This window comes from Felis catus, chromosome E3 (genome assembly GCF_018350175.1).
Source record: "Felis catus isolate Fca126 chromosome E3, F.catus_Fca126_mat1.0, whole genome shotgun sequence".
Lineage (NCBI taxonomy): Eukaryota > Metazoa > Chordata > Mammalia > Carnivora > Felidae > Felis > Felis catus.
Genome location: NC_058383.1, coordinates 12,295,414 through 12,314,168, shown reverse-complemented (window position 1 = coordinate 12,314,168; position 18,755 = coordinate 12,295,414). Strand labels below are relative to the sequence as shown.

General features: G+C 47.8%; 1 long non-coding RNA gene across 1 annotated transcript; it reads left to right on the top strand.

Moving 5' to 3' along the window:
- The first annotated feature begins 4,853 nt into the window (after window positions 1-4,853).
- LOC123382587 lies at window positions 4,854-7,510 on the top strand. The gene is made up of 2 exons (XR_006591173.1): window positions 4,854-5,039; window positions 7,274-7,510. It is a non-coding gene; the product is annotated as an uncharacterized LOC123382587 (long non-coding RNA).
- The last annotated feature ends 11,245 nt before the right edge of the window (window positions 7,511-18,755 follow it).

Below are 18,755 nucleotides of genomic sequence, written 5' to 3'. Positions count from 1 at the left end.
ATGCCGTCTTCCCCCTGGCCAGCCAGGTCTCAAGCACCTCAGACTGCTTGCACCCAAAGGCCTCCGTATCAGCTCTTCTAGATATGTGTGGCTACTTCACCTTGGTTAAGCCTTGCTAAACTGTGACCTTTTGGGGCACCTGGGTGGCTCAGTCGGTTGAGCGACCGACTTCGGCTCAGGTCATGATCTCGCGGTTTGTGAGGTCGAGCCCCGCGTCGGGCTCTGTGCTGACAGCTCGGAGCCTGGAACCCGCTTTGGATTCTGTGTCTCCCTCTCTCTCTGCCCCTCCCCCACTCATGCTCTGTCTCTCTCTGTCTCAGAAATAAATGAACATTAAAAAAAAATTCTTAAACTGTGGCCTTTTCACTGGGGCCCTGCCTCCAGCCCCAGCTTTCCCAAACCCCGTGTCTCTATTTTATGTCGTATAACATGCGTCCCCTCCCAGTAGGGCTTACCTATGTGTTACTTTTCTTGGTCAAGGTAAACTCCATGCGGGCAGGGATTACTATGTCCTAACAGCTGGGGCGGGTAGACAGCAGGTGCTCAACAAATGCTTGCTTACTGAATGGAGGCATTCATGAGCACCATGAAATAAAAGAAAGCCAGGTAAAGATGGCTGGCCTTCGTTTAAACCCCCGTTCAAAGTTTGTTTCAAGAATTAGACCTGGGGGCGCCTGGGTGGCTCAGTCCGTTAAGCATCCGACTTTGCCTCGGGTCGTGATCTCACAGTTTGTGGGTTTGAGCCCGTGTCGGGCTCTGTGCTGACATTACAGAGCCTCCTTGGGATTCTCTCTCTCCTCTCTCTCTCTCTCTCTGCCCCTCCCCCACCGTGCAATCTCTCTCTCTCTCAAATACATAAATAAACATTAAAAAAAAGAATTAGATCTTTATTATTGCGCTGGTGTTGGGGAAATGTGGCTTCCCTCCAAGATACTTGTCATGCTGCTGGGTCCCTGTTCATCACCAGGGCAGACGTTCGGCCAATGGACGCCCACCAACCACCGTGGGGGCCCACGACCAGGGTCCAGCCCGGCTGGCCGATGCCGGGGTCATACTGGCTGTCCGGTGTTTGGGGTATGACCCCGATTAACCCCTGCAGGAAGGGACCCTTCAGTGTATCACTTCTGCGTCCCTGCTAGTTGACCCGATCTCTCTGGATCTTGGATTTCGTAGGCTCAGCCGCTGGGTAAACTTGGTCAAGGTACTGCAACCTTTCTGTGCCTCGCTCTCCTCGTCCCATCGGATCGAGATGCCATTTTCACCCACCGCCCAGGGGTCCCATGAGACAACGAACAGACAGCGCTGGGGGCCGTGCCTGGCAAGGAGTACACGCCCCGATAAATGTCAGCCCTCCAGAATGATCGCCTGTGTCCTTTCCAGATGGGACCATGGGATCCATGCTTTCTTCCGGTCGGCTGGCTGCGGAACTCGCGCGGTGATGTCCTAAGTGAAAATGGATTTCCTCGCTGGGCAGGAACAAAACTGCCATGATTCTTCCCCGGGTAATGCCATTAAATAACCCTCTTGATAGCATTAGCTCAGGGGTTGTTAATGTGCAATCAATTTCGTATGGGCTTTCAAAGGACCTGGCTCCGACTCAGGCATATAACACGTCCTGATAAATGTCCCCTTCCTGCCTACCTCCCTTCAGCCCGGCTCAGCCACTGTGCCCCTCTCTCCAGGGGCTCTGCCCTGAAGGAATACACATTCAGCCCCCCGCTGCAGCGGGTTTAAACAGCAGGGCGCAGGTGGCGCGGCCCCCCTCCCTTCTCCCCGGTGGCCATCGCTCCGTGGCAGTCTCTACACGGTTTAATGCGAGACATAAAAATCTCGCTTTGGAAGGTTTTCCCCTGTGATGTTGTCATTGATGAAATGAGCTAATGCATGTAAGGCACTTAAAACAGTGCCTGGCAATTGGGGGAAATCACTCAAAAAAGGGTTTGTTATGAGTAGTATCGTTAAAAAAAAAATGTCTCCAGGCGATCTAACTGGGTGCGGCTGAAGGCAAAGTTCCCATGGGTCTAAGGAGTTCTTCCAGGAGGGGTTTCGGTCGCAGATCTATTTCTGGTGGATCCTGTGCTCACCTGCACCACCCCCGCGGGGTCGATCTACTTGGGCACTTGCCCAGGTGCTCCTCAGGGCCAGGAGACTGTGTTCCCGGCCACTAGGTTTGCAATCCGCGGGTTCCAGGTTCCCCACATCCAGCCGGAGGCCAACAGTCCCTTTTCTTTTTCTTTCTTTAAAGTTTATTTTAAGAGAGAGAGAGAGAGCGTGAGTTCGGGAGAGGCGGAGAGAGAGGGAGAGAAAGAATCCCAATCAGGCTCCGCGTGGTCAGTGCAGGGCTGGCCTCAGAGCTTGACCTCACGACTGGGAGATCGTGACCTGAGCCAATACCAGGAATCCGACACTCAACTGACTGAACCCCCCCGGGCTCCCCCAGCATCGTTTTTACACCTTCCCTTTCCCCACACCCATGCTACTCCACTGCACATGCGCCTCCCTCAACTTAGGGTATGTTTTTCTACTTGGACCTCCCCCCCCCCCAACCCCCCAAGGACTCCCGTGCTTTGATTGAAGCTTGATCGTTCCATTGTCATTCCATTGGAGGAAGTATATCCTCTGGGAACAAGTAGGACCTCCCTTGACCTTTCCCGTTTGTAACCTATGCACATCTTTTAACTCTGATTCCATTATCTGCTAGGAATATGGCTATACGAGTAGAGAAAACTGGATGAAGAATGGCTTTCAGAAAAAAAAAAAGTCTTTTGTTTTTCTTGTTTAACAAAACATCCAGGTTTTGGCAACATTGGGTGTTGACTCGGCTTCTCAGTGTTTGCACCAGGAAGCGGGCCTTTGCTGTCCTTGGGCTTTGCCATTCTTTTCGTGTTAGCTCTTTGCCATGCTTGTCACACCTCATGGTTGCAAGATGGCTGCCCCCGTACCCGACATCGCACCGATGTTCAAGGCAAAAAACATGGAAGTTAGGGCAGCGCCAGCCGCGTCTGTCCTCTTTGTTCAAGACAGCAAAAGCTATCCCAGGGTCTCCCACTAGACTTCTGCTTGGATTTTGTTGTCTAGAATTCTGTTCTGGCCTAGTCCAAACTTAGAAGGGAGCGGACAAGATGCGGATGCAGTTGGGCACATCCCTCTGCCCAACACAGTTATTGGCACCTGTCAGCAAGAAAAATGGGAGAAGGGGTTGAATTTTGAGCAGATGGTGACGACAACAGCTTCTGCGGCATGCCTCTGGTATTATGATCCTTTGTTGCCTGTGTTTCTCTTTACTAGACAGTGGGCTCCGTGAGGGCCTGGGGACCTACCGCGCCTGGCATAGAAAGGGCTCATTTGGGGCGCCTGGGTGGCTCAGTGGGTTAAGTGTCTGACTTTGGCTAAAGTCATGATCTCCCGGTTCATGCATGCGAGCCCCGCATTGGGCTCTCTGCTGTCCGCACAGAGCCCGCTTCGGATCCCCTCTCCCCCTCTCTCTCTCTGCCCCTCCCTTGCTCGCACGAGCTCTCTGTCTCTCTCAAATAAATATTTAAAATAAAATAAAAAAAATATTTAAAATAAAATAAAATATTAAAAAAATATATTTAAAATAAAATAAATAAAAGAAAAGAAAAAAAATAAAAATAAAATAAAATAAAATAAATATTTAAAATAAAATAAAAAAATAAAAAAATATTTAAAATAAAATATTTAAAATATTTAAAATTTAAATAAATATTTAAAATAAAATAAATATTTAAAAAAAATAATATAAATATTTAAAATATTTAAAATAAAAAAGAATAAAAATAAAATTAAAATATTTAAAATAAAATATTTTAAAAATATTAAAAAAAATAAAATATTTAAAATAAAATAAAAAAAATAAATATTTAAAATAAAATTTAATATTTTTAAAATAAAATAAAATTTTAAATAAAATAAATATTTAAAATAAAATAAAATAAATTAAAATAAAATAAAAAAATATTTAAAATAAAATATTTAAAATATTTAAAATTTAAATAAATATTTAAAATAAAATAAATATTAAAAAAATAAAATAAATATTTAAAATATTTAAAATAAAAAAGAATAAAAATAAAATTAAAATATTTAAAATAAAATATTTTTAAAAATATTTAAAAAAATAAAATATTTAAAATAAAATAAAAAAATAAATATTTAAAATAAAATTTAATATTTTTAAAATAAAATAAAATTTTAAATAAAATAAATATTTAAAATAAAATAAAATAAATTAAAATAAAATAAAAAAATATTTAAAATAAAATATTTAAAATAAAACATTTATTGAGTAGATTGATGGAATCTACCCCAAGCCCCCGCATCTCACCAGTTTATACACCACGCAGTGGCCGGCTTTGTCTTGCCCAGGAAAGAGCCGGACGTGCGGCTGGGTTCACACCATCTGGCTGTGCCGGCCTTCCGTGGTTTCAGCCAAAGCTTCCCCCGGGGGCTTATACAATTTCCTCCTGGGCAAAGCACGGGCGGCAAAATCTCCGGGTTGCCGGTCCCGGAAGCTGGAGCTCGGTTCCCGTAATAAAAGGGCCACAAAGTCCTTAAGCCTCAAGAAACTGCCAGCTGACACAATAGCCTTCTGTTAATTTTCTGCGTACCAAAGCGTCTTGGACCCCTCGCCATGGCCTGCGTGTGGCTGCCTAGGGATGCAAGAAACCCGAGGCGGCATTTCACTTAAGGCAGGGCGAGCTAGATAAAGGGGCTCTAATTGGATGAAGTGTACAATACGCTTTCACCATGTAACCGCTGATAAAACATTACCGCCTTTTTTTTTTTTTTTCTTGGCGCCGTACAAAAGATAACATCAGAACCACTAAATCAAAATCATATTTAACAGTATCCTTTAGTCCGGGCTGTGTCCCTCTGTGGTTTGTAGGGGATCGCCCTTTGAGCGGGTAGCTTTGCCGTGTTTTTTTTTCCGCCCCCGGCACGGGCTGTGAAGAGGGCGCAACCACAGCGGGCTCGCCGGAGGCGGCGACCGTTTAAACACGGCTCCCGGCAAGAGGCAGGTGAGACTTTCCAATGTGCATGAGGGCTGAGGTTCAGAGCTCATTTGCTGTGACTCCGAGGACCTTTAATTTGGGTGACCGAGGACATGTGACGGCTTCTGACCGTAACCAGCCCAAACACATTATGGTTCTACCCACTTAGATCTCTGGCCACTGGCCTGAAAACGCGGCTGCTTTCTTGTTTTTTCTCTTTCTTTCTTTCTTTCTTTCTTTCTTTTCTTTCTTTCTTTCTTTCTTTCTTTCTTTCAACGGTAGTCCTAATCCAGTACCCAGCCTGAGAGGGAAGCAGTGATTGGAATGTGTCTTTTATTCCTGACCTTGTGACTGTCGCCTCTTCCCTCTGTTCCTGGAACGAAAAGGGAAAGGCGTCTCTGTCCTTCCAAACCCAAAGGAGGATGGTTGCACCCTTTCCCCATGTGTCAGGCACCCTCGACCCGGGGCCGGACACAGCCCGGTAGCATCTCCCCGAGACCCTTGGAAACCGTGATGATCGAGGCTGGACGGAGCATTTTCAGTGACAGCAGGAGGCTTGAGAATGCCCTGGAACCTTGGTTTAGGCTGTGGGTCAACCATATTTGGTGAAGGAAATTCACATTCCTTCCCCCCTCCCGCCGCGTTGGTAGGACTATTCAAGTCCTCCTCGCGGCCCCGGGGCTGCTAAACAGAAAATGCAATCTCCAGCATTTTCGTGAGAGCAAACATTGGGACCGGGTCAGCCTTTTCTCCCCCCTCTTTATTGGTACCTGATTCAAAACGTAAGAGAAAAAAGGAGATTTTTTAATTTCTACAAAAATTACTTACCAGTCAACCTAACCAATAGTGACTCTGAATACCGTTAGATTTTTTACTCTGCCTTAAAAGTTTTATTTAAAAAAAAAATCCACAACGCTGTAAAGTCAACCGAAAGAGAGGGGGAGTGTAACAGTGAGGGCACCGAAGATGCTTTTTATCCCTGCAGAAAACAGCCTGTGACCAGAGACACAATGTAACTGCCACTGCTGTCACTTCTCTCCCACCCAAGCAAAGATTCAGAATTGCTACTTTTTGCTGTGAATGAAGATTAGCCTAGAGGGGACCGACTTTTCCCAGGTTCCCCGAATTAGCAATTTTCAATAGCAGCTGTGATTTTCAGAACCAGGGCGAATTTCTTTTATTGGAAGGTGCGGCTCAGTTTTTATTGCTAAGATTGGTGAATAGCGACTCTCCTTCAGAATCAGGTTATAACTCTTATCCTCAGCTCCCGGAGGCAGGGACCGCTTTTTAATAGGCTTTCCAATAAAACCTATTTTATTTAGTTAACAAACTAACATATACAGAGAGTCCACAGTCCTTCCCTCTGTGCCAGGGAATTTTGTAGGCGCTTAATAATAATCCACTGAGGTAGGGGCCGTTATTACCTCCAAATCGGATGAAGAAACTGGGATGAAGAGGTTAATCGCAAAGTGTCATGGCTAGTAGCTGGGGCTGCCGGAACGTGGACCCAGGATGCAGACACTGGGTTCTGGGACATTCCGGAGCCTTGACGTAGAACCTTGTGTGGCGCCCTACGTAGGTGCTGAGGACATACGTGTCTGGTAGAAGAGCCCAGCGCACTCACTTCTGACCCCGGGGTTTGCTGTCTGGGGACCCACACAGCTTTGGATCACTTAGGAGTTTGGATCAGTAGGAAGATGCTTGCATACGGTGTAGGGCATACAGTAGGCGCTCATTAAGTGCTTGCCAAATGTAGGTTTCAGAATAGAAGTCTGACATTCTGTTTTCTTTATTTAATTTTTTTAATGTTTATTTATTTTTGAGAGAGAGAGAGCATGAACAGGTGAGGGGCAGAGAGAGAGAGAGGGGGGGAGAGAATTTGAAGCAGGCTCTAGGCTCTGAGCTGTCAGCACAGAGCCTGACATGGGGCTCGAACCCACGAACCGCGAGATCATGACCTGAGCCAAAGTGGGAGGTTCAATAGGCTGAGGCACCCAGGCACCCATTGTTTTATTTTCTTTTTTTAAGTGTTGTTTCTATCCCTCTGCTATTTTGATCCCCTTGGATTCTTGGAGGCATATGCGTTTCCCCTTTCCCTGCCTCCTTCCCCAGAAACTCCCACTTCAGCCTTCAGGACACAGCTCAGAGTTCGTGCTCTCACCTGCTGTTCCAATGGCCTTGTGTTCTGATGCCCCTGCCCTGTGACCCTATCTGTGCATCAGTCATTAACTCCGCACACTCGCCTTCCTCTTGATGTATAGACATCTGCGTGCAGAGACGGCCGCGGTGCACGCTTGCATCCCGGGACCACTTCACCTGCTCCACATAGGGATGCACGATGACTCCGTGAACGGTAGAAGGCAGACAGAAGGCAAGATCCCTGGCATTTCACTCTGATTCTTGGAAGTCCTAAGGAATTACGATTCTTCACAGCACAAAAATATCAATAAAGAAAACATCAAAGATCCTAGAGGTCAATACAAAATGTTACACCTGGATGAAATTTGCAGGGTCACCTTCTTTCATGGACAACGGTCACATTTGCATTTCAAGACAAATGAACCACGATCAGTCGGTCCCCCCGCCCCCACGTCCTATCCAACGATGACACCCGTCTCCTCAGCTCCCCGGGTAAATAAGTAAATACCTTTCCTCCGAAACGGTACCACGATTATGCAGAGCAAGACCATTGCTAACATATTTTCTCCCCTGCAAGATGCAATCTAAAAACTACTTGCTATTAGGGTTTGGAATAAGATAAGTTATCAAGAGAATGACAGAAAAATAAGAAGGCATCCATCAAAGTGTCTATTCCATTCCTATATATGGAGGTTTCCCATATCCAGAGGGTGTCAGCGCACAGATCACGGGTAACAATGTCTTAAGTGGAAAGAACAAGAAACATACAAGGGAAGACCGGTGTAAAATGTGTCCTCTCGCTCTTAAGCTAATTGTCTCCTCTTGGCATTGTCTTTCAGAGGAGAAAATTGATGGATGCTAGTTGCAGGGAGAAAATGAACCATTTGGAGGCTGAGACTCAGCGCTGGGCAGATGAGCGCTTAGCAGGGGGCCGGCCCTCAGCAGGTCATGACCTAGGGGTGCTCCCCCAGCTCCCTGTCCCCAGTAGGAAATGCCATGGGGGGGCGGGGAGCATGCAGAACAGGCCCCGGAGAGGGGAGGAAGCCAAGCTCTACCTAGCACACGTCTGTCGAAACGATGAACGGTCTGCCTCAGTCTTTTTTCCTGGGCAAGGGCACCATAGCAGGTGAGAGAGGGAAGAAAAGGGCCCACACGAACACTTCCCTCCTTCCTTCCTTCCCTCCTCCCTCCCTCCTTTCTTCTCTCCTCCCTCCCTCCTTCCTTCTCTCCTCCCTCCCTCCTTCCTTCCTTCCCTCCTCCCTCCCTCCTTCCTTCCCTCCTCCCTCCCTCCTTCCTTCCCTCCCTCCTCCCTCCCTCTTTCCTTCCCTCCTCCCTCCCTCCTTCCTTCCCTCCTCCCTCCCTCCTCCCTTCCCTCCTCCCTCCCTCCTCCCTTCCTTCCCTCCTCCTTTCCTTCCCTCCTCCCTTCCTTCCCTCTCCCTCCTTCCTTCCCTCCTCCCTCCCTCCTCCCTTCCTTCCCTCCTCCCTTCCTTCCCTCTCCCTCCTTCCTTCCCTCCTCCCTCCTTCCTTCCCTCCTCCCTCCCTCCTTCCTTCCCTCCTCCCTCCTCCTGCTGCACCTCCTCCTCTTGTCTCTTCTTAGGATTTGCTGTTCCTCTTTCCCGACAGTCACTTGTGAAGCATGTGCTATGTCCTGGGAATAGCATGACAGCCGAGAGAATACAAACACGACAACAATAGTGCTCCACGTTCGAGGAATATTTATCTTGATAGGAGAGACACAGGCACACTGACTGGGAGGAGATAGCTCAGAAATCCCAGACCGCGTAAATGGTAGAGGAAGGAATGATGAATTCCAAATGAAAGATCTAGCAATAATAGTTCATAGTTGAGGGGCTCTAGGAAATTGAAAGACATGAAGGGTTTCTTTTTAAAAATTTTTTTTTAATGTTTCTTTATTTTTGAGAGAGACAGAGACAGAATGCGAGTGGGTTAGGGGCAGAGAGAGAGAGAGGGAGACAGAATCCGAAGCAGGCTCCAGGCTCTGAGCCATTAGCACAGAGCCCGACGCGGGGCTCGAACTCGTGAACCTCGAGATCATGACCTGAGCCGAAGTCGGATGCTCAACCGACTGAGCCACCCAGGCGCCCCATGAAGGGTTTCTTTACATTGCACATCTGGAGTAGGGTGAAGAAATACCCCAAGTAGAGGCAAAAATGAGGGACCGTGCATTTGCTTCGGCCCCGAAGTCAACGGATATTGGAAGGCGGTTCAAGGCGAGCCCGTACGCAACCTTGAGCGCCATGTCGAGCAGAATGAGATTTAGTCTGTGACCATCAAGGGCTTCTAGAGGTGCTGGATGACGTATCTGCCTTTTGCTTTGAGAATTTTATTCTTAATGAAGGGAGGGGCGTCAGAGGCAAGACACTGACGGCAGAGAGGCCACTCAGGGGCCGTCGGAATAGGCCACATGACAGAGAATACGAAGGCTGGATCTCGCAGTGGTAATAGTGGGTCTGGGAAGGAGGGGGAGATCCAAAAGATACCCGCTCCCCCCCAAGTAGAATCAACGGGGCTTGACCATTGAGAATACACCAGTGATATAGATTAATCGGCATGACCTCAGAATATACCACGGCTCAAACACAGTAGATCACTTTTTGTTCGTGGAATGGTACCGGGCACATGAACCTTTTCCCCGATGGCATCTGAGCCCTCCTGCTAACAGCGACTCTGCTGTCTTCAACCCAGAGCCTCCAAGGTGGATCTAGGGATCGTTTTAATTCCAGGCAGCCCAGAGGTATGGGTGGGGGGTTTCCAGGCCTCAGTGTGACACACGTCCCTTCCGTTTAGTTCCCTGTCATCCACACAGCTACATTTAACTTCAAGGGAGCCTGGGAACTGTAGTCTACCCACGTGTCCAGAAAGCGCAAAGGACTTTGGATCTCGCGAGCTAGCAGTCCTGGCCACGGGCTGAACAAAGGCAGAGAGGATAGAATTGAAGAACGTTGAGATAGAATAAGTTATGAAACTGGAAATTTCCGGTGATTGAAGCCAGGATATTAGGTTCTTTTATTTTTATTTTAGTTTTTTAATGTTTATTTCTTTTTGAGAGACAGAGCACAAGTCGGGGAGGGGGAGAGAGAGAAAGAGAGAGAAGGAGACACAGAATCCGAAGCAGGCTCCAGGCTCCGAGCCGTCAGCACGGAGCCCGACGCGGGGCTCGAACTCACGAACCGCGAGATCATGACCCGAGCCGAAGTCGGATGCTTCACCGACTGAGCCGCCCAGGCGCCCCGAAGCCAGGATATTAGGTTCTCAACAAGGGTTTTGAAATTATCCAGTATGATGGGAGGTAGGAGTGGGCAAGACAGAGAGAAGAGAAAAAATCATGATCCCGCCCTCCAGAAATGTGCGTGACCGTGTGGCCAGCTCACGGATGCTGAAAATGTGAAGTCTTAACTCAAGCTTGGTAAAAACAGACATCAAGAGCTGCAAATGTAGAGACTTGTGGCTCTGGAACAATTGTCTGGACGTGGTGGCAGTGCCTTGGGAGACTGTTCCTCTCTTTCATGCTCTAGGAGGGAGTGTGGGGCTAGGGAAGCATCCCTCACTCAAGAAGGTTGGGGCAGGAGTGGGTCCTGTAGGTTCCAGTTAGGGCAAAGAAGTTACCGGAACAATCCAGGAAATTATGATTTATACAACAGGTCTGTCCCTAAAAAGGGGGGTTTCAGAAGCCAGACGCTCCACCGACTGACCCACCCAGGGGCCCACAGTCTCTAAGGATGATTTTATTTTATTTTTTTTTTAATTTTTTTTTCAACTTTTTTTTTATTTATTTTTGGGACAGAGAGAGACAGAGCATGAACGGGGGAGGGGCAGAGAGAGAGGGAGACACAGAATCGGAAACAGGCTCCAGGCTCTGAGCCATCAGCCCAGAGCCCGACGCGGGGCTCGAACCCACGGACTGCGAGATCGTGACCTGGCTGAAGTCGGACGCTTAACCGACTGCGCCACCCAGGCGCCCCTCTAAGGATGATTTTAAATGCGAGGAAGGAAGTGGTTAGAAGGGATTGTTCCCCCCAGGATGCTGGGAATCTCAATGGGCCTCCCGGCTTCTCCGGTCTCATTATTCCGCTTCCTTATTAACAAGGGATCTTGCCCCACTGACTTGCTCAGAGTGTTTGTTGACGGGGACGGTGTGACAGCCACCAACAAAAACCAGCACGGCGACCATCGGGGAGCGTGATGACACTTCAGCCGGGGGGAAAACCCTGGGTCCGCAGTGTCACACAGAGGCAGGGCCCGCTGGCCCGCTGGCCAGCTACTGTCTACGCCTTTCCCGTTCCGAGAGGTTTCACACGATTTTCTTTAGAGAATTTCTAGGTTTAGAAAAAAGAAAAAGATAGTGAGTCATATGTTAAAGCTAATTTGACTGCCAAAAAATTTCAAGCGTGTGTCTGTTTTCCCTTTTATTATCAGGAAAGGAGTTTGTAAAAAGTTAGCGCTGGCAGCTTGCATCAGGCCGTCCCAGCTTAGCCAATTCCCCGGGCCGGTCGTGTGTGTTCAACACCGCACCTCCCATCAAAGCCAGCCTGCTCCCAAACTCTTAACCAAAGGCCCGTCGCTCAGGATCTAAGGAGACCGAAAATTAATTCTCATCTGCTCTGAAATGAAAATACAGGCATTTGAATAAATGCTTCATGCTTTCTCATCGTAGCTAGAACTCATCAGTATTTACTCAACGCTCCGTTACATTGTATCTGCTCCTGGGTGAAGTCAGAATGCAAGCAGGAGACGATCACGCTTTAATCCAACCACAGTGGAAGCTTTTCAAATGTATCCCAACGTATTAGAAGTCACCTGAAGTAATATATATAATTAAATATAAATATATATATTCGTGGGGCGCCTGGGTGGCTCAGTCGGTTAGGCGTCCGACTTCGGCTCAGGTCATGATCTCGCGGTCCGTGAGTTCGAGCCCCGCATCAGGCTCTGTGCTGACCGCTCGGAGCCTGGAGCCTGTTTCGGATTCTGTGTCTCCCTCTCTCTCTGACCCTCCCCTCTGTCTCTCTCTGTCTCAAAAATAAATAAACGTTAAAAAAAATTTAAAAATATATATATATATATTCGTACAATAAATCACAAGATAATTTAAACATAGATACGAAATATATGAAGATATTAATATGGTTAGATATATACTACGTATAATTAAAATTTATGCATGTCGCATTACATGTGAATATATGTTTAGAATCTTAAATCGCGCACATACACACACAACGCACATACACATTCGCGCACACACGCCCACTGCTCTCAAAATATAAACAGTGAATTGTCTCGTTCATAAAAGCGTGGGAACAGAGTCCAGTCAAACCTCGGATTGCGAGTGACTTGTTCTGCGAGTGTTTCGTAATTAACTGTAACTTGATAAACGAGTAATGTGTTGCAATATGAGTCGTAGGTGATGCCGGACGTCACATGATCACTACTGAGCCAATGGTTCTTGTAATTCACCGTGATACACGAGTGCTTTGGATTACAAGCCTGTTTCCGGAGTGAATGATGCTCGCAAGCCGAGGTTTTGCTGTAATTGCTTAATTTAGTGATTTATTTATTTATTTATTTATTTTTGGTAAAGTCCATTTATTTTGAGAGAGTTGGGGGGAAGGGGGAGAGAGAGACAGGCAGACAGACAGACAGACAAAATCCCAAGCAGGCCTCCAGCTGTCAAGCACAGAGCTGGACGCAGGGCTTGATTCCACGCACCGCGAGATCGTGACCTGATCTGAAATCAAGAGTTGGATGCTTAACCGACTGAGCCGCCCAGGCGCCCCTAATTTAGTGTGTTTTAGACCTTCACTGGATCCCCAGTGGTGCCAGACCCATTACAGCGAGGGTCGATTCTTGGCATTTGAGGACCGTGACGCCCGTGAACTTGAATACGTTGCCCTGACCCCCGAGGGCTCCAAGGCGTGTCTGTAAGCAAGACGCCGGCCACCGGCCCAGCCAGCCAGCGCCTCTGGGCACCAGCAGCACCAGATTTTCCACGTGGCTTTTGTTCCTGTCTCCTCCCTTTCCCTTGGATCAGTAACTCTCCGGAAACCTGAGGCACTTTGTAACTTTGTGAAAAAAGGGACCCCCAGAAGGCTGCTGCTCTTTGTGGGACCAACAGTGCACAGTTGATAAATTGAGGGACGCCGGCACACTGAAGGATTTGATAAAGCCCCTCGCAGGGGTCCTTTCAAACGTTTGAGGATTTTCATTAAAAAAAAAAAAAGAAAAAGAAAAAAAAAGGTCTCAATTGAAAAATTTGTAACAATGCACAACACATCCATGCTAAGATTTGCAACCTGAGAACAACGTATTCACTATTTTTGTTTCTCTGTCCATCTAGTTGTGCATCTAGTTCTCCGCGGAGCAAATATCCGTCCCACATCGCGGGGGGGAGAAATGAGATCCACTGCAACTGCAATCATGGTGATGGTTATTTGCGATCGCGGAAGGGGACGGAGGTCTGGTGTGGCTGCTTTAAATGCACCGTCTCGTTTTTGATCAACAAGCCAGCATGTGGCTTCAAACGGTGCTGGGGGATTTCAGAAGGGAGAGAGGAGGTTCTTGGCCCTGGTTGGCTCGGGAAGGAGGGCACTGACAGGTAGTAGACGTATGGAGAAGCAAGACCTCCTCTCTAGGCAGAAGAAACCACACGGTGACAAAGCTCGGAGATGGAAAGGTACGAAAAGTGTTTATGGAACAGAACGTCGACCAGTTTAATTTGGGACGCACGGTTCCGGCACAAACACGAGAAGGTTGATTCAAATCGCAGAAGGCGGCTTGACTTCCAGCAAAGCCGATTAATTTCTTTTTCACAGTCCACGGCGATCCCATCGAAAATTCTTCGGTGAAGGCATAGGGGGATCCAAGTGACATTTTTCAGACCCTTTCGGGCACTTAGGAATTCATACCTTTCCCTGCTAACCTTTGTCCGGGAAAGGAGCCCAGGTTTGAGAAGTGATTGTTTCACTGTACATCATGGCGGTGAGAACAACTGGCTTCAGGGGGAGGGGGTGCTGATCACACACATTGTCACTTCCAGTTAGGGAGGTGAGTATGGAACCCAGGCTGGGCCACTCATCGTATTTTACCCCGATGTCACAGTCGCTAATGCAAACAGTGGGTACGCGGTGCAGACCAGGACAACCTAAATCCTTTGACCTTTGACCCCGACTGCACGCAGAAAGCCACGGGATTTCTTTGGTGACCCGATTCGTGTCACTACACAACACAAGGAATTCAACTATCTGAAAGTAAGGGCTTTGGGTTGGCTCCTGATTGATCGTTACCATTTTTTTTTTTATTAAAAAAAGGTTTATTTTTTTAAATATTTATTTTTCGTAGGTTTTTTTTTTTTAATTTTTTTTTTTCAACGTTTATTTATTTTTGGGACAGAGAGAGACAGAGCATGAACGGGGGAGGGGCAGAGAGTGAGGGAGACACAGAATCGGAAACAGGCTCCAGGCTCTGAGCCATCAGCCCAGAGCCCGACGCGGGGCTCGAACTCACAGACCGTGAGATCGTGACCTGGCTGAAGTCGGACGCTTAACCGACTGCGCCACCCAGGCGCCCCTAAATATTTATTTTTGAGAGAGAGAGAGAGAGAACAAGCAGGGGAGGGGCAGAGAGAGAGGGAGACACAGAATCCGAAGCAGGCTCCAGGCTCTGAGCCGTCAGCACAGAGCCCAACGCGGGGCTCGAACCCACGAACCGTGGGATCAATGGCCTGAGCCGAAGCCGGATGCTTAACGGGCTCAGCCACCCAGGCGCCTCTCAATGTTCTATTTATATTTTCCTTCATTTCCCAGCCATATAGTAGGTGCTCTGTCCATCAACACAAATAAATAAACTTAAAACATAAAAGAATTCACTGACACACTAAGCATTGTGCTGGAGGGTCTGAAAACGTCACTGGGTCCGTTACTGAAGAATTTCCCATAGGATCTCCGTGGACCGTGAAAAGCAAATTAGTCGGCTTTGCTGCAAGTCAAGCCGCCTTCTCCGATGTGAATCGACCTTCTCACGCACGTGCTGGAAGCCTGCATTCCAATGCTGAACCTTTAGCTCAAGTTACTTCAGCTCCTTGGGTCTCAGTCTACTTGTCTGTGAAATGGGACGATGAGAACTACCTCATAGAGATTACTGTCAAGTCTGATGGGATGGCGTCCATTGGGTTCTCTGTATAGAGCTTGCTGCACAATATTAAACAACAGGTAGGTGTGGTTAAGAGCCTGCTTTGAGTGCTGTGTTATTTCTGTTGGATGTTGGCTGGGTTTCTGCCTCTGTTCTTTCCTTCGTAGGCGGGGTGTGGAGCTGGTCCAGGTAATCAACCGGCCCGAACCGGTCAATGAGTGCTTCTCCAAGGGACCCGTTCCAGTCCGGCAGTAATGACATTGGGCGTCCTCCCTCCTGCAGGCCTTGGCTCCCAGGGACTCCTCGCCGCATTCCTGCCCCTGCGGGGACGGCTGGGAATGAGGGGGTGTGGTGGCTCCCCCATAAAGGTCCCCCGGAGGGCATCCTGGAGTCACCAGCAGAGAGGAACACCAACCAGCGACGCATCCTTGGGGGAATCTGAGCTGCCCTGGTCCCTTATCCGCAAGCCCCAAACGTAATTTTTAGGAAGCTGCCTTATTTTGTTTCTTTACATGTGACGAGGGGTTCCTGGGCAGAGGACAGTTCCAAAGATGCTGTTATGTAGTGACGCCTTGTCTTGGCAGTTTGACAAGAACTTGTCTTCTGGGGGCGCCCGGGTGGCTCAGTCGGTTAAGTGCTGGACTCTCTTGATTACAGCTCAGGTCGCGATCTCACGGTTTGTGAGTTCGAGCCCCGCGTCGGGCTCTGTGCTGACAGCTCGGAGCCTGGAGCCTGTTTCAGATTCTGTGTCTCCCTCTCTCTCTGCCCCTCCCCTGCTTGTTCTCTCTCTCTCTCTCTCTCTCAAAATAAATAAATAAACTTAAAAAAAAAAAGTACTCGCCTTCTGGACGGCTGGAGAATCTTTTTGTCCTGTTGCGTAGGCGTCTACGTTTGAACAAACCAGCAAATGCGCTAACAAGCATTTATTGAGAATTGTTTGCAAAGACCCTGTCAGATACTTCCTCAAATATTATCGGTTTACTCTTTACAACACCAGTACAGGGGGAGCGTTATTGACATTAGGAAAGGTAGTTTAGGGGCGCCTGGGAGGCTCAGTCGGTGAAGTGCCTAACTCTCGGTTTCGGCTTGAGTGCGAGCCCTGCATGGGGCTCCGTGCCGTGTATGCAGAGCCTTGCTTGGGATTCTCTCTCTCTCTTCCTCTCTCTGTCCGTCTCCCGCTCTCTCTGTCTCAGAATAAATGAATAAACTTTAAAAAAAAAAAAAAAGGAGAAGGCTAGTTTAGCATAGCGTTAAGAGAACAGGCTTTGGCATAAAACCATCCAATTTTGAGGACGCGGCCTGTCAATGAATGGGCACGGGTTGGGGAATATTCTGTAACCATCTGGTTGCCAAGCCAAGAGTAACTATGACAAGTTCCCTTGTCACCAAGATGTGGAACAAACTACATGCCAAATACCTCATGGGGCTGGGGGGGCAGGACTGAGCAGTTTAGGATATCTTCACGTCTGTTCTAAATGGTGGCCGTCACCACGTTAGCTTATGGGTGCAGACGTGCAGCTCAGAGAAGTTAGTTGACTTCCTTAACATCACACAGCTAGTAAGAAGCAAGGTGGGAATTCAGCCGGTCCCTCGGCCTCTAAAGGGTTTTGGTTTCCTGTCCATCACAGTGACGTGTGGCCAGCCAAGGGCAGCGTCACCCATCACCAGCCTGGCTGACAGAAGCCCTCATAACACGCTCGTCTCTGGGCCGGGCTACCTTGTCCCTTCTAGTCGATAACAACAGGCAGAGACCTTTATCCTCATAAAGCCTCAAGAAACCGACGTCTTCCTTCCTCCCCTTGGAAAAAGCCACCTCTGAAAGAAGCCCTTTTAAAAATTACAATTCTTAAGTAGAAGCATTTTTTAGAAAACATTTATAATTGTAGGCCAGGCAAAGAAGAAAACTTTTATAAGCCATCATCTCTTGGTCAAAGGATATTAATATTTTGATATCTATTCAGAACCTTTATGCACATATATAGTCTTTTGAAAAAATGCAGCCATAGGGGCGCCTAGGTGGCTCAGTCGGTTGGGCAGCCAACTTCGGCTCAGGTCATGGTCTCGCAGTCCGTGAGTTCGAGCCCCGCGTCGGGCTCTGTGCTGACGGTTCGGAGCCTGGAGCCTGCTTCGGATTCTGTGTCTGCCTCTCTCTGCCCCTCCCCCGTTCATGCTCTGTCTCTCTCTGTCTCAAAAATAAATAAACGTTAAAAAAAAATGCAGCCACACTACACTTATGTGTAGCTACATGTGTAAGTATGATGGCTTATTCTAGGGACGCTCTGTCATGTCATTAAATATTTCCCCTCATTATCATTTAAAATAGGCGAGTAGTCATTTATTACAAGGCTATACTTTGTATTATTTAAATTTTTTAAATGTTTATTTAGTTTCGAGAGAGAGGGAGAGAGACACCGGGTGAGCGGGGAGGGACAGAGAGAGAGGGAGACAGAATCCGAAGCAGGCTCCAGGCTCTGAGCTGTCAGCACAGAGCCCGACGTGGGGCTCGAACTCACGGACCATGAGCCGAAGTCAGACGCGTAACTGACTGAGCCACCCAGGCATCCCAATAAGACTATATCGTAATTGCCAGGCCAGTCCTCTGTTGAAGATATGTAAGCCAGGTCCTGTGTTTCACTGTTTGGTACAGATTAAAAGAATAACATTGGCTCTTTTCCTCCAAAACTGAACTCTAGACTCATGCTAACAACATTTTGGTGGCAAAGAAGATTGTTTGAGGCGTATTGGGAGGGTTCATCTGTTGAAGACAGGCTGATGAGGCCATGCTTCGATCCCGTGTTGACTCACTGTCGTGGAATCCATCATTCCTGACGGCAGGGGCTTCTTGGCCAAATGTTGGCCCAGAGCTGACTATCGGTGTTTTCCACAATGGGCAAGTCTTACTGGTGGGTAGTAGGTCATCCATGGTGCCCTTGGTGTGCATGCCAGGCTGACATCATTTTCTCCTTTATTCATACATTTAGCAAACACTCAAGACCCCGCAGACATTTGTCTCTGGGGATTTAGAGAAACATGAAGGCTCTTTTTACCACGAGAGGATCTCAGGGTCACGTTCTGGGTGCTACATTCTTCTGCCCTTGGGACTTGCTTTCTGGTAGTTCATGCTACTGGCACATCCAGTGCTAAGATATGGTGCAGCCCAACTTTTGCATTCTTCTCTGATGGAATAGCTTGCCTTAGACCACTTTGTCTGCCACGAATAACTATGATAGTTGGATTTTAATACCCAAACCCACTTGATTAAACGGAAGCCCACACTAGCTGTTTGAAGGCATTGGAGGGAACCAAGGAAGCCATGGGGGTTCAAGATCCCCAGAGGAAGGGAAATACACGAGGCAGGCCACCCAGCTCCTCTTTCGCGTTGAGGACATTTCCCATCTGTGAGTGGCTCGAAGTCAATAACAAGAAGGTCACTGTCTACGTTTCACATTTGGAAGG